This window comes from Triticum urartu, chromosome 2 (assembly GCF_003073215.2).
Source record: "Triticum urartu cultivar G1812 chromosome 2, Tu2.1, whole genome shotgun sequence".
Classification (NCBI taxonomy): domain Eukaryota; kingdom Viridiplantae; phylum Streptophyta; class Magnoliopsida; order Poales; family Poaceae; genus Triticum; species Triticum urartu.
In genome coordinates, this window is record NC_053023.1 from 657902860 (window position 1) to 657916143 (window position 13284).

Sequence of the window (13284 nt, forward strand, 5' to 3'; positions counted from 1 at the left end):
TCACACATGTATTACGATTTCCGGATAACACAATTATAGCATGAATAAAGACAATTATCATGAACAAGGAAATATAATAATAATGCTTTTATTATTGCCTCTAGGGCATATTTCCAACAGTCTCCCACTTGCACTAGAGTCAATAATCTAGTTACATTGTGATGAATCGAACACCCATGGAATTCTGGTGTTGATCATGTTTTGCTCTAGGGAGAGGTTTAGTCAACGGATCTGCTACATTCAGGTCCGTATGCACTTTACAAATCTCTATGTCTCCATCTTGAACATTTTCACGAATGGAGTTGAAGCGACGCTTGATGTGCCTTGTCTTCTTGTGAAACCTGGGCTCCTTGGCAAGTGCAATAGCTCCAGTGTTGTCACAGAAGAGCTTGATCGGCCCCGACGCATTGGGTATGACTCCTAGGTCGGTGATGAACTCCTTCACCCATATTGCTTCATGTGCTGCCTCCGAGGCTGCCATGTACTCCGCTTCACATGTAGATCCCGCCACGACGCTTTGCTTGCAACTGCACCAGCTTACTGCCCCACCATTCAAAATATACACGTATCCGGTTTGTGACTTAGAGTCATCCAGATCTGTGTCGAAGCTAGCGTCGACGTAACCCTTTACGACGAGCTCTTCGTCACCTCCATAAACGAGAAACATTTCCTTAGTCCTTTTCAGGTACTTCAGGATATTCTTGACCGCTGTCCAGTGTTCCTTGCCGGGATTACTTTGGTACCTTCCTACCAAACTTACGGCAAGGTTTACATCAGGTCTGGTACACAGCATGGCATACATAATAGAACCTATGGCTGAGGCATAGGGGATGACACTCATCTCTTCTATATCTTCTGCCGTGGTCGGACATTGAGCTGAGCTCAATTTCACACCTTGCAACACAGGCAAGAACCCCTTCTTAGACTGATCCATATTGAACTTCTTCAATATCTTATCAAGGTATGTGCTTTGTGAAAGACCTATGAGGCGTCTTGATCTATCTCTATAGATCTTGATGCCTAATATATAAGCAGCTTCTCCAAGGTCCTTCATTGAAAAACTTATTCAAGTAGGCCTTATGCTGTCCAAGAGTTCTATATCATTTCCCATCAAAAGTATGTCATCTACATATAATATGAGAAATGCTACAGAGCTCCCACTCACTTTCTTGTAAACGCAGGCTTCTCCATAATTCTGTGTAAACCCAAACGCTTTGATCATCTCATCAAAGCGAATGTTCCAACTCCGAGATGCTTGCACCAGCCCATAAATCGAGCGTTGGAGCTTGCACACCTTGTCAGCATTCTTAGGATCGACAAAACCTTCCGGCTGCATCATATACAATTCTTCCTTAAGGAAACCATTAAGGAATGCCGTTTTGACGTCCATTTGCCATATCTCATAATCGTAGAATGCGGCAATTGCTAACATGATTCGGACGGACTTTAGCTTCGCTACCGGTGAGAAAGTCTCATCGTAGTCAACCCCTTGAACTTGTCGATAACCTTAGCGACAAGTCGAGCTTTATAGATGGTCACATTACCATCCGCGTCTGTCTTCTTCTTAAAGATCCATTTATTTTCTATGGCTCGCCGTCAACGGGCAAGTCAGTCAAAGTCCATACTTCATTTTCATACATGGATCCTATCTCGGATTTCATGGCTTCTAGCCATTTGTCGGAATCCGGGCCCGCCATCGCTTCTTCATAGTTCGAAGGTTCACCGTTGTCTAACAACATGATTTCCAAGACAGGGTTGCCGTACCACTCTGGTGCGGAACGTGTCCTTGTGGACCTTCGAATTTCAGTAGGAGATCAGAAGTATCTTGATCATCATCATTAACTTCCTCTCTAGTCGGTGCAGGCACCTCAGAACATTTTCTTGAGTTGCGCCATTTCCGGTTCAAGAGGTAATACTTCATCAAGTTCTACTTTCCTCCCACTTACTTCTTTCGAGAGAAACTCTTTCTCTAGAAAGGACCCATTCTTGGCAACAAAGATCTTGCCTTCGGATCTGAGGTAGAAGGTATACCCAATAGTTTCTTTAGGGTATCCTATGAAGACGCATTTTTCCGACTTGGGTTCGAGCTTTTCAGGTTGAAGTTTCTTGACATAAGCATCGCATCCCCAAACTTTTAGAAACGACAGCTTAGGTTTCTTCCAAACCATAATTCATACGGTGTCGTCTCAACGGATTGACGGAGCCCTATTTAAAGTGAATGCGGCAGTCTCTAAAGCATAGCCCCAAAAGATAGCGGTAAATCGGTAAGAGACATCATAGATCGCACCATATCTAATAGAGTGCGATTACGACGTTCGGACACACCATTACGCTGAGGTGTTCCAGGCGGCGTGAGTTGTGAAACTATTCCACATTTTCTTAAGTGTGTGCCAAACTCGTGACTCAAGTATTCTCCTCCACGATCTGATCGCAGGAACTTGATTTTCCTGTCACGTTGATTCTCAACCTCACTCTGAAATTCCTTGAACTTTTCAAAGGTCTCAGACTTGTGTTTCATTAAGTAGACATACCCATATCTACTCAAGTCATCAGTGAGGGTGAGAACATAACGATAGCCACCGCGAGCCTCAACACTCATTGGACCGCACACATCAGTATGTATGATTTCCAATAAGTTGTTGCTCGCTCCATTGTTCCTGAGAACGGAGTGACACATTGATGCTTTGTGGGCGTGGGATTTTTGTAACTTTTTTCTTAAGCCTTTTTACCCCATAAGGCTACGGCTATTGTATATAGGTCTTTTTCCTTGCTTCACGACGTCTTCAAATAATGGCAGTATTTTTCAGGATGTAAGCGTCACCCAGCTCAAAACGCTTAACAGCGACAGCTTACGTTCAAAAAAAGGAGTACCCATGGTTCCACTCCGGATTTTAACGGTAATGCATGAGCGTGCGACCAACCTTACACGTATGCTTACGTGAGACCGGTTCCACCGACTAACATGCACTAGTTGCATAAGGTGGCTGGCGGGTGTCTGTCTCCCACTTTAGTTGGAGCGGATTCGATGAAAAGGGTCCTTATGAAGGGTAAATAGAAGTTGACAAATCACGTTGTGGCTTTCACGTAGGTAAGAAAACGTTCTTGCTAGAACCCTACTTCAGCCACGTAAAACTTGCAACAACAATTAGAGGACGTCTAACTTGTTTTTGCAGCAAGTGCTTTGTGATATGATATGGCCAAAGTTGTGATGAATGATGAATGATCATATATGTATGAGATGTTCATGCTATTGTAATAGGAATCACGACTTGCATGTCGATGAGTATGACAACTATATCCAGATTCAGATGATCTATGGAGCCCGTCGAGAACATGTAGAGATAATAGGACAGCTAATGGTACAATCCAGGCCATTACGGAGCAGGAGCCAATATGAGCACATGTATGTCATATCATATTTCTATTTTATCTATGACTCCGCGATCGAGTATAAGTCATTGCGAGAGAGAACACAGTGCTCCATTTGTATTCATTTCACGATTTTAAACTTATATGGTGACTGAAAGCCCTCCAGTTCTCGCTCATAGTGAATTAAAGCCTCCGAGAAGTAATATACCGAGTGCGAGAATGGCAATACTGTCATGAGACGCTACGGCAACTGATAGAAGAAAGGAATCGGATTGATATTGAACCGTAGATGAAATAACTGGATTTAGAAGGCGTGTCTCCTCAGAGACGGGCGAATATGAACCCTTAAAGAAATGATCATGGAGACCAAGATGGAGATCAGAAGGAGCTATGTCTCATTTGGCATTATACTAATCCTGTCACCGTTCTGACAGTGTCAGTGTTGCACTTGACTATGTAATTTATCTGAACCTCGTGTTTTGTTGCTCTTCGCTTACTTTAGCACACGAGACTCTCCGTGGTATGATAAAATACGACTCGGCCCTCATGACTACACATATCAAGCAAGTTTGTTCGTCCACGTCTATCAAAATACTGTGAGCACCCGCAACTCTGGACTACCACAGTTCGTGCGTATCAAGATTACCTCATAGCATGAATGCACCGTACGCGGTAGGATGAGACTGGGTAATGTTTGACACTGATATCCATATACTCACGATCACATGTTTACTATCAAACGATGTGTAAGAACCTCAGTTTTGTGATCACGATGCAAATAGTACTAGCCTCTGCCTTCATTGGCCCGGCTATAGTTAAACTTTGCTAGGAGCCCTACGCTTAGTTCCTGCTCTAAGACATGGCTTCTCCCGAACAAGCAGGAACGCATCCGATCCCCTTATAGCCAGATCTAGAGAAGCAGCTAGCTATAGTCAGTCCGCGGCTTGGGTCCCTATTACTATGTTGAGAGCTGTACTTCCCGAGCGGATCGAGACTTGACTTTTGGAGATGTTCACCCCGGACGGCGCTGGCAAACGCTTTCACGCTCACGTTCCGCTCCGTCCTTTCTACGTGTGTGAAGTTCCATTATGTCCGTATCACCGCGTCTCATGTTGACTCGTGAATCATGTCAATTTAAGGTGGTATGCACTAGAGGGATGTGTCTACAACTCTAATTGGGCAGTTCATCTACTATCTGGAAATTTAGATTGTCAATCCTTGACTATTACTTAATTCTATGAACTTAGTCTAAGAATATCAGTCACTTTGTCACAAGATAAATATATCTCTGTAGAGGATATGAAGTCTTTTTATGCGCACTCACCCCCATTGCATGTTGAGTCAACACGTCTTTCAAAAACTAATCAACGGGTTCCTTTAGACCGAAAGAACCAGAGCTCGTGAATATATGGACCGATGGCGAACGGCAGACGTATTATCTGTTCAACGGACATTGGGGAGTCCGCCGCATGCAGTCGGGAGTGATTGGAGACTTCCGCCCATACCTGAGAAGCTACATCCGTATAGGCTGCCAAGTAGAAGAACAGACAATAGTATTGTGATCTGACAGGCACCGCTAGGTGATCCACCGGACCCCACAGAACCCAATAAACGTTTATTGCCTCCATGACTTCTGGGTCCAGACACGTGTCTGGACGACTACTCCCTCAGATGTCCAGTGAGACGCTATTTGACTTTTCACAGGGCTTAAGACAAGTTCACGCGTGGCATCTCTGCACAATAACGAGTTTTGATGACTGGACATGGAGCGAGTATGATGAAATGTTGCCGAATGTGTGAGAAACACATTATACAGTTTTTTCAAAGCTCACTCTATGCCCATCGAAGACATTTCCTGCAATGCGTACGATACGAAGATGTCTGGCCTGAAGAGCTGTCAAAATGGTTTTTCAAGCTCATGCCCGGATTTGAGAGATATGAAGTCTCCGTAAGTTATATGGAGGAAAATAGTTCTGTCAGTGAGCACATACTCACTATGTCTGGGTTACATAACCGCTTGTCTCAGCTGGGAGTTAATCTCCCGGATGATGCGGTCATTGACAGAATCCTCCAGTCGCTTCCACCAAGCTACAAGAGCTTTGTGATGAACTTCAACATGCAGGGGATGCAAAAGACCATTCCTGAGTTGTTCTCAATGCTGAAATCAGCGGAGGTAGAAGTCAAGAAGGAACATCAAGTGTTGATGGTCAATAAAACCACTAAGTTCAAGAAAGGCAAGGGTAAAAAGAACTTCAAGAAGGACGGCAAGGAGGTTGCCGCGCCCGGCAAGCAAGCTGCCGGGAAGAAGCCAAAGAATGGACCCAAGCCCGAGACTGAGTGCTTTTATTGCAAGGGAAGGGTCACTGGAAGCGGAACTGCCCTAAATACTTAGCGGACAAGAAGGCCGGCAACACCAAAGGTATATTTGATATACATGTAATTGATGTGTACCTTACCAGTACTCGTAGTGACTCCTGGGTATTTGATACCGGTGCGTTGCTCATATTTGTAACTCACAGCAGGAGCTGCGGAATAAACGGAGACTGGCGAAGGACGAGGTGACGATGCGCGTCGGGAATGGTTCCAAGGTTGATGTGATCGCCGTCGGCACGCTGCCTCTACATTTACCTACGGGATTAGTTTTAAACCTCAATAACTGTTATTTAGTGCCAGCTTTGAGCATGAACATTGTATCGGGATCTCGTTTAATTCGAGATGGCTACTCATTTAAATCTGAGAATAATGGTTGTTCCATTTATATGAGAGATATGTTTTATGGTCATGCTCCTATGGTGAATGGTTTATTCTTAATGAATCTCGAGCGTATTGCTACACATATTCATAGTGTGAGTACCAAAAGATGTAAAGTTGATAATGATAGTACCACATACTTGTGGCACTGCCGCCTTGGTCACATAGGTGTCAAACGCATGAAGAAGCTCCATGCAGATGGACTTTTGGAGTCTCTTGATTATGAATCATTTGACACGTGCGAACCATGCCTTAGGGTAAAATGACCAAGACTCCGTTCTCAGGAACAATGGAGCGAGCAACCAACTTATTGGAAATCATACATACTGATGTGTGCGGTCCAATGAGTGTTGAGGCTCGCGGTGGCTATGTTATGTTCTCACCCTCACTGATGACTTGAGTAGATATGGGTATGTCTACTTAATGAAACACAAGTCTGAAACCTTTGAAAAGTTCAAGGAATTTCAGAGTGAGGTTGAGAATCAACGTGACAGGAAAATCAAGTTCCTACGATCAGATCGAGGAGGAGAATACTTGAGTCACGAGTTTGGCACACACTTAAGAAAATGTGGAATAGTTTCACAACTCACGCCGCCTGGAACACCTCAGCGTAACGGTGTGTCCGAACGTCGTAATCGCACTCTATTAGATATGGTGCGATCTATGATGTCTCTTACCGATTTACCGCTATCTTTTTGGGGCTATGCTTTAGAGACTGCCGCATTCACTTTAAATAGGGCTCCGTCGAAATCCGTTGAGACGACACCGTATGAATTATGGTTTGGGAAGAAACCTAAGCTGTCGTTTCTAAAAGTTTGGGGATGCGATGCTTATGTCAAGAAACTTCAACCTGAGAAGCTCGAACCCAAGTCGGAAAAATGCGTCTTCATAGGATACCCAAAGAAACTATTGGGTACACCTTCTACCTCAGATCCGAAGGCAAGATCTTTGTTGCCAAGAATGGGTCCTTTCTAGAGAAAGAGTTTCTCTCGAAAGAAGTAAGTGGGAGGAAAGTAGAGCTTGATGAAGTATTACCTCTTGAACCGGCAAATGGCGCAACTCAAGAAAATGTTCCTGAGGTGCCTGCACCGACTAGAGAGGAAGTTAATGATATGATCAAGATACTTCTGATCAAGCTCCTACTGAAATTCGAAGGTCCACAAGGACACGTTCCGCACCAGAGTGGTACGGCAACCCTGTCTTGGAAATCATGTTGTTAGACAACGGTGAACCTTCGAACTATGAAGAAGCGATGGCGGGCCCGGATTCCGACAAATGGCTAGAAGCCATGAAATCCGAGATAGGATCCATGTATGAAAACGAAGTATGGACTTTGACTGACTTGCCCGTTGAACGGCGAGCCATAGAAAATAAATGGATCTTTAAGAAGAAGACAGACGCGGATGGTAATGTGACCATCTATAAAGCTCGACTTGTCGCTAAGGGTTATCGACAAGTTCAAGGGGTTGACTACGATGAGACTTTCTCACCGGTAGCGAAGCTGAAGTCCGTCCGAATCATGTTAGCAATTGCCGCATTCTATGATTATGAAATATGGCAAATGGACGTCAAAACGGCATTCCTTAATGGTTTCCTTAAGGAAGAATTGTATATGATGCAGCCGGAAGGTTTTGTCGATCCTAAGAATGCTGACAAGGTGTGCAAGCTCCAACGCTCGATTTATGGGCTGGTGCAAGCATCTCGGAGTTGGAACATTCGCTTTGATGAGATGATCAAAGCGTTTGGGTTTACGCAGACTTATGGAGAAGCCTGTGTTTACAAGAAAGTGAGTGGGAGCTCTGTAGCATTTCTCATATTATATGTAGATGACATACTTTTGATGGGAAATGATATAGAACTCTTGGACAGCATCAAGGCCTACTTGAATAAGAGTTTTTCAATGAAGGACCTTGGAGAAGCTGCTTATATATTAGGCATCAAAATCTATAGAGATAGATCGAGACGCCTCATAGGTCTTTCACAAAGCACATACCTTGATAAGATATTGAAGAAGTTCAATATGGATCATTCTAAGAAGGGGTTCTTACCTGTGTTACAAGGTGTGAAATTGAGCTCAGCTCAATGTCCGACCACGGCAGAGAAGATATAGAAGAGATGAGTGTCATCCCCTATGCCTCAGCCATAGGTTCTATTATGTATGCCATGCTGTGTACCAGACCTGATGTAAACCTTGCCGTAAGTTTGGTAGGAAGGTACCAAAGTAATCCCGGCAAGGAACACTGGACAGCGGTCAAGAATATCCTGAAGTACCTGAAAAGGACTAAGGAAATGTTTCTCGTTTATGGAGGTGACGAAGAGCTCGTCGTAAAGGGTTACGTCGACGCTAGCTTCGACACAGATCTGGATGACTCTAAGTCACAAACCGGATACGTGTATATTTTGAATGGTGGGGCAGTAAGCTGGTGCAGTTGCAAGCAAAGCGTCGTGGCGGGATCTACATGTGAAGCGGAGTACATGGCAGCCTCGGAGGCAGCACATGAAGCAATATGGGTGAAGGAGTTCATCACCGACCTAGGAGTCATACCCAATGCGTCGGGGCCGATCAAGCTCTTCTGTGACAACACTGGAGCTATTGCTCTTGCCAAGGAGCCCAGGTTTCACAAGAAGACAAGGCACATCAAGCGTCGCTTCAACTCCATTCGTGAAAATGTTTAAGATGGAGACATAGATATTTGTAAAGTACACACGGACCTGAATGTAGCAGATCCGTTGACTAAACCTCTCCCTAGAGCAAAACATGATCAACACCAGAATTCCATGGGTGTTCGATTCATCACAATGTAACTAGATTATTGACTCTAGTGCAAGTGGGAGACTGTTGGAAATATGCCCTAGAGGCAATAATAAAAGCATTATTATTATATTTCCTTGTTCATGATAATTGTCTTTATTCATGCTATAATTGTGTTATCCGGAAATCGTAATACATGTGTGAATAATAGACACCAACATGTCCCTAGTAAGCCTCTAGTTGACTAGCTCGTTGATCAACAGATAGTCATGGTTTCCTGACTATGGACATTGGATGTCATTGATAACGAGATCACATCATTAGGAGAATGATGTGATGGACAAGACCCAATCCTAAACATAGCACAAGATCGTATAGTTCGTTTGCTAGAGTTTTCCAATGTCAAGTATCTTTTCCTTAGACCATGAGATCGTGTAACTCCCGGATACCGTAGGAGTGCTTTGGGTATGCCAAACGTCACAACGTAACTGGGTGACTATAAAGGTAGACCTACGGGTATCTCCGAAAGTGTCTGTTGGGTTGACATGGATCAAGACTGGGATTTGTCACTCCGTATGACGGAGAGGTATCACTGGGCCCACTCGGTAATGCATCATCATAATGAGCTCAAAGTGACCAAGTGTCTGGTCACGGGATCATGCATTACGGTACGAGTAAAGTGACTTGCCGGTAACAGATTGAACGAGGTATTGGGATACCGACGATTGAATCTCGGGCAAGTAACATATCGATAGACAAAGGGAATTGCGTACGGGGTTGATTGAATCCTCGACATCGTGGTTCATCCGATGAGATCATCGTGGAGCATGTGGGAGCCAACATGGGTATCCAGATCCCGCTGTTGGTTATTGACCGGAGAGTCGTCTCGGTCATGTCTGCTTGTCTCCCGAACCCGTAGGGTCTACACACTTAAGGTTCGATGACGCTAGGGTTGTGAAAGATATGTATATGCAGAAACCCGAATGTTTGTTCGGAGTTCCCGGATTGAAGATCCCGGACGTCACGAGAGTTCCGGAATGGTTCCGGAGGTAAAGAATTATATATAGGAGTGTTGTTTCGGGCATCGGGACAAGTTTCGGGGTTATCGGTATTACCGACCCACCGCCCCGGGGGTCCACCGGGTGGGGCCACCTATCCCGGAGGGCCCCATGGGCTGAAATAGGATGGAACCCAGCCCATAGTGGGCTGGGGCGCCAGCCCCTATAGGCCCATGCGCCTAGGGTTCCACCATGGAAGAGTCCATGTGGTGGAAGGCACCCCTAGGTGCCTTGGGGGGGAGGGAAACCTCCCCTTGGCCGCCGCCCCCCCTAGTAGATCTCATCTACTAGGGCCGGCGCCCCCCCATGGCACCCCTATATATAGTGGGGGGGAGAGGAGGGATTTCACACCAGCCCCTGGCGCCTCCATCTCCCCCCGTTACGTCTCTCCCTCGTAAGTCTTGGCGAAGCCCTGCTTCTGTGACGCCCTGCATCCACCACCACGCCGTCGTGCTGCTGGATCTTCATCAACCTCTCCTTCCCCCCTTGCTGGATCAAGAAGGAGGAGACGTCTCCCGTCCCGTACGTGTGTTGAACGCGGAGGTGCCGTCCGTTCGGCGCTGGTCATCGGTGATTTGGATCACGTCGAGTACGACTACATCATCACCGTTCTTTTGAACGCTTCCGTGCGCAATCTACAAAGGTATGTAGATGCATTAGATGACTCGTTGCTAGATGAACTCCTAGATGATCTTGGTGAAACGAGTAGGAAAATTTTTGTTTTCTGCAACGTTCTCCAACACGCGACCCCCTACCCGAGATCCGCCGGTTTTGACACCGACAACACCCCTGCAGGGTTTTGAACTTTCGAAAGTCGTGCCCGTGGTTATGGGCAGATGGGAATTTGTTAATGTCCGGTAGTAGAAAACATAAAACTTACTTAATTAAATTGGGATCAACCGAGTGTGTAGCCGTGATGGTCTCTTTTGCGGCGTGAGTCTGGGAAGAGAACACAGTCTCGTGTTATGCTGAACGTAAGTAGTCTAGGATCACTTCTTGATCATAGATTCTCGACGTGCTTGCTTTCTCTTTCGCTCTCATGCGTTATGTAGCCACATATTATGCTAGCTTGCTCTATCCCACGCTCACATACCTCCTACCCATAAGCTAAAGTCTTGATCGCGAGGGTGTGAGATTGCTTGAGTCCCCGTTACTCACAGATTACTTCCAAAACAGATGCAGTGCCGATGATACCATTCCAGAGATACGACTGAGCTCAGTGGGAGTTCGATGAGGACTCAGGACGATACTACGTTCCTTTTCCAGATGATCAGTAGTGGAGCCCAGTTGGGGCGATCGGGGACATTATGCATTTGGGGTTTGTCTTTATTTTGGTTCTGTAGTCGGAACCTTGATTTTGTATCTGGATGATTGTAATGCTATTTATGTATGTTGAAGTGGCGATTGTAAGCCAACTATTGACCTCTCTTATTCAACACGGATATGTAAGATTCCCTCTTGCGACATGCCTACAATGATGTTATGCCCTAAGTCGTGCGCTACGACACGTGGATATATGCATCGTGGTGTTACAAGTTGGTAATCAGAGCCTCCCTGACTTAGGAGCCCCCTGCTTGATCGAATTGCTGGCGTTGTTGAGTCTAGAAAAATGTTTTAAGTCTTTTAGGATTATATATATCGGAGAGTAGGATTCTTTTTACTCCTCCCCTTCGTCGCTCTGGTGAGGCATCCTGACGTAGAGTTTTGACTCTTCTCTTCTCAAATTTCACTAAAAAAATTTAGGATCACGCGGGTATCTTGGAATCGTTCCGATGGTTTTGTGACGAGAACATTGTTCTTGGTGCCTCCTGACATTTAGGGGTTGTGGCAGTGTCCCGGGGAGTTGAGCTCCGAGGTGTTGTCGTCACAATTTTATCGTTGCAGTTCTGGAATACCTGAGTTTCGCCGACATCGAAAATCTCTTTTATGCAGTTGTTGGTGAGATAACCTCGACGCCACCCAGTACTGGGGCGGGAGTTCGGGAGTATTGCCATAACTCGTATAACGGATGCTTTTCGAAGGTTGAGGTAAATGATTTCTGAAGGTTTCTTGGTTATGTGTTGAAGGATGGATACAGCTGGATGTAGGATTTGCTAGTTTTGGGTGAGATATTATGCTTCCCCTGTATCCCCAACACCTGATTGCATAAAGGGAAAGTTTCGGGAGTTTCATAGGTGGGAATTCATGTAGCTCTAGTATTTCTTCCGCAGATATTTGGTTTGTGATTGGGTAATCCTCACCAAGTATTTGTTCATGTCCGTACCTTGTTGTTTTATTCATCTACCTCTATCTAAGTGGCTTCTCAATTTATGGAAGTGTGACCATTTAATTTGGAATTCATTCGTTCATTCTTGTTCGAATGTTAAGGCTATATGTTGCAATTTCGATCCATTTGATTCAGCTTGAATATATGTCTTTCAAGATGCTAACGGATGTCACCCTCTTCAGGATGGCTCCTCCAACGCGTCAGAATCCGGAACCTCCGCCACCACCTCCACCTCCGGAGGCATGGCAAGCTGTGATGGCCGCTACCAACGCCAACACGCAGTTGATTATGCAACTCTTGCAAGAGCGCAACCAAGGAAATCAAGGCCAATGGCAACAATCAAACTCAGTTTGCTACCCTCAACCAGTTGCTCGCAAACCAGCCAAAGACCTTCAGTAACTGTGTCGAGGCCACAGACGTTGACGATTGGCTTGTGAATATCTGCAAACATTTCGAGTACAGCAATGTCAGGTCTGAGGACTTTGTCAAGTTTGCTTCGTTCCAACTCAAAGACCAAGCTGCAGAGTGGTATCAACAATACAAAGATTCCAGAGGAGGTCGTGTGATTACCTGGGATGATTTCCGCCAAGACTTCAAAGCTCACCACATTCCTCAGAGTGTTGTTGAGAGTAATCATGAGGAGTTCCGCAATATGAAGCAAGGCAGCTTGTCTGTTTACCAATACAACATCATGTTCCAGAGGCTTGCTCGTTTCGCCAAGCAAGACGTCCCTGACGAGAAGAGCATGATTTATCAGTTCAGGGGTGGCCTCAAAGAAGATCTGCAACTAGCTCTTGTGCTTTTTGAGCTGAAAAAGTATGATGAGTTCTATAATATGGCATTAAAGCAAGAGGCTGCTCAGCTCAAGTGCGCTGCTTCCAAGAAGAGAGTCAGGGATGCAACTCCTTCTTCCTCAACTCAAGTGGCAGCTAAGCAGCAAAAGTATTGGTTGCCTCCTCCTCCTCTGTTCCGTCAGCCTTATCAGCAGAAGAGCAAAGGTGGCAATGGATCTTCCCACCCACCCAACCCAGGCTTTCAGAACAAGACTTCGTCTCATGCTCCAAGATCAAGTGCTCCGTATCACCGTC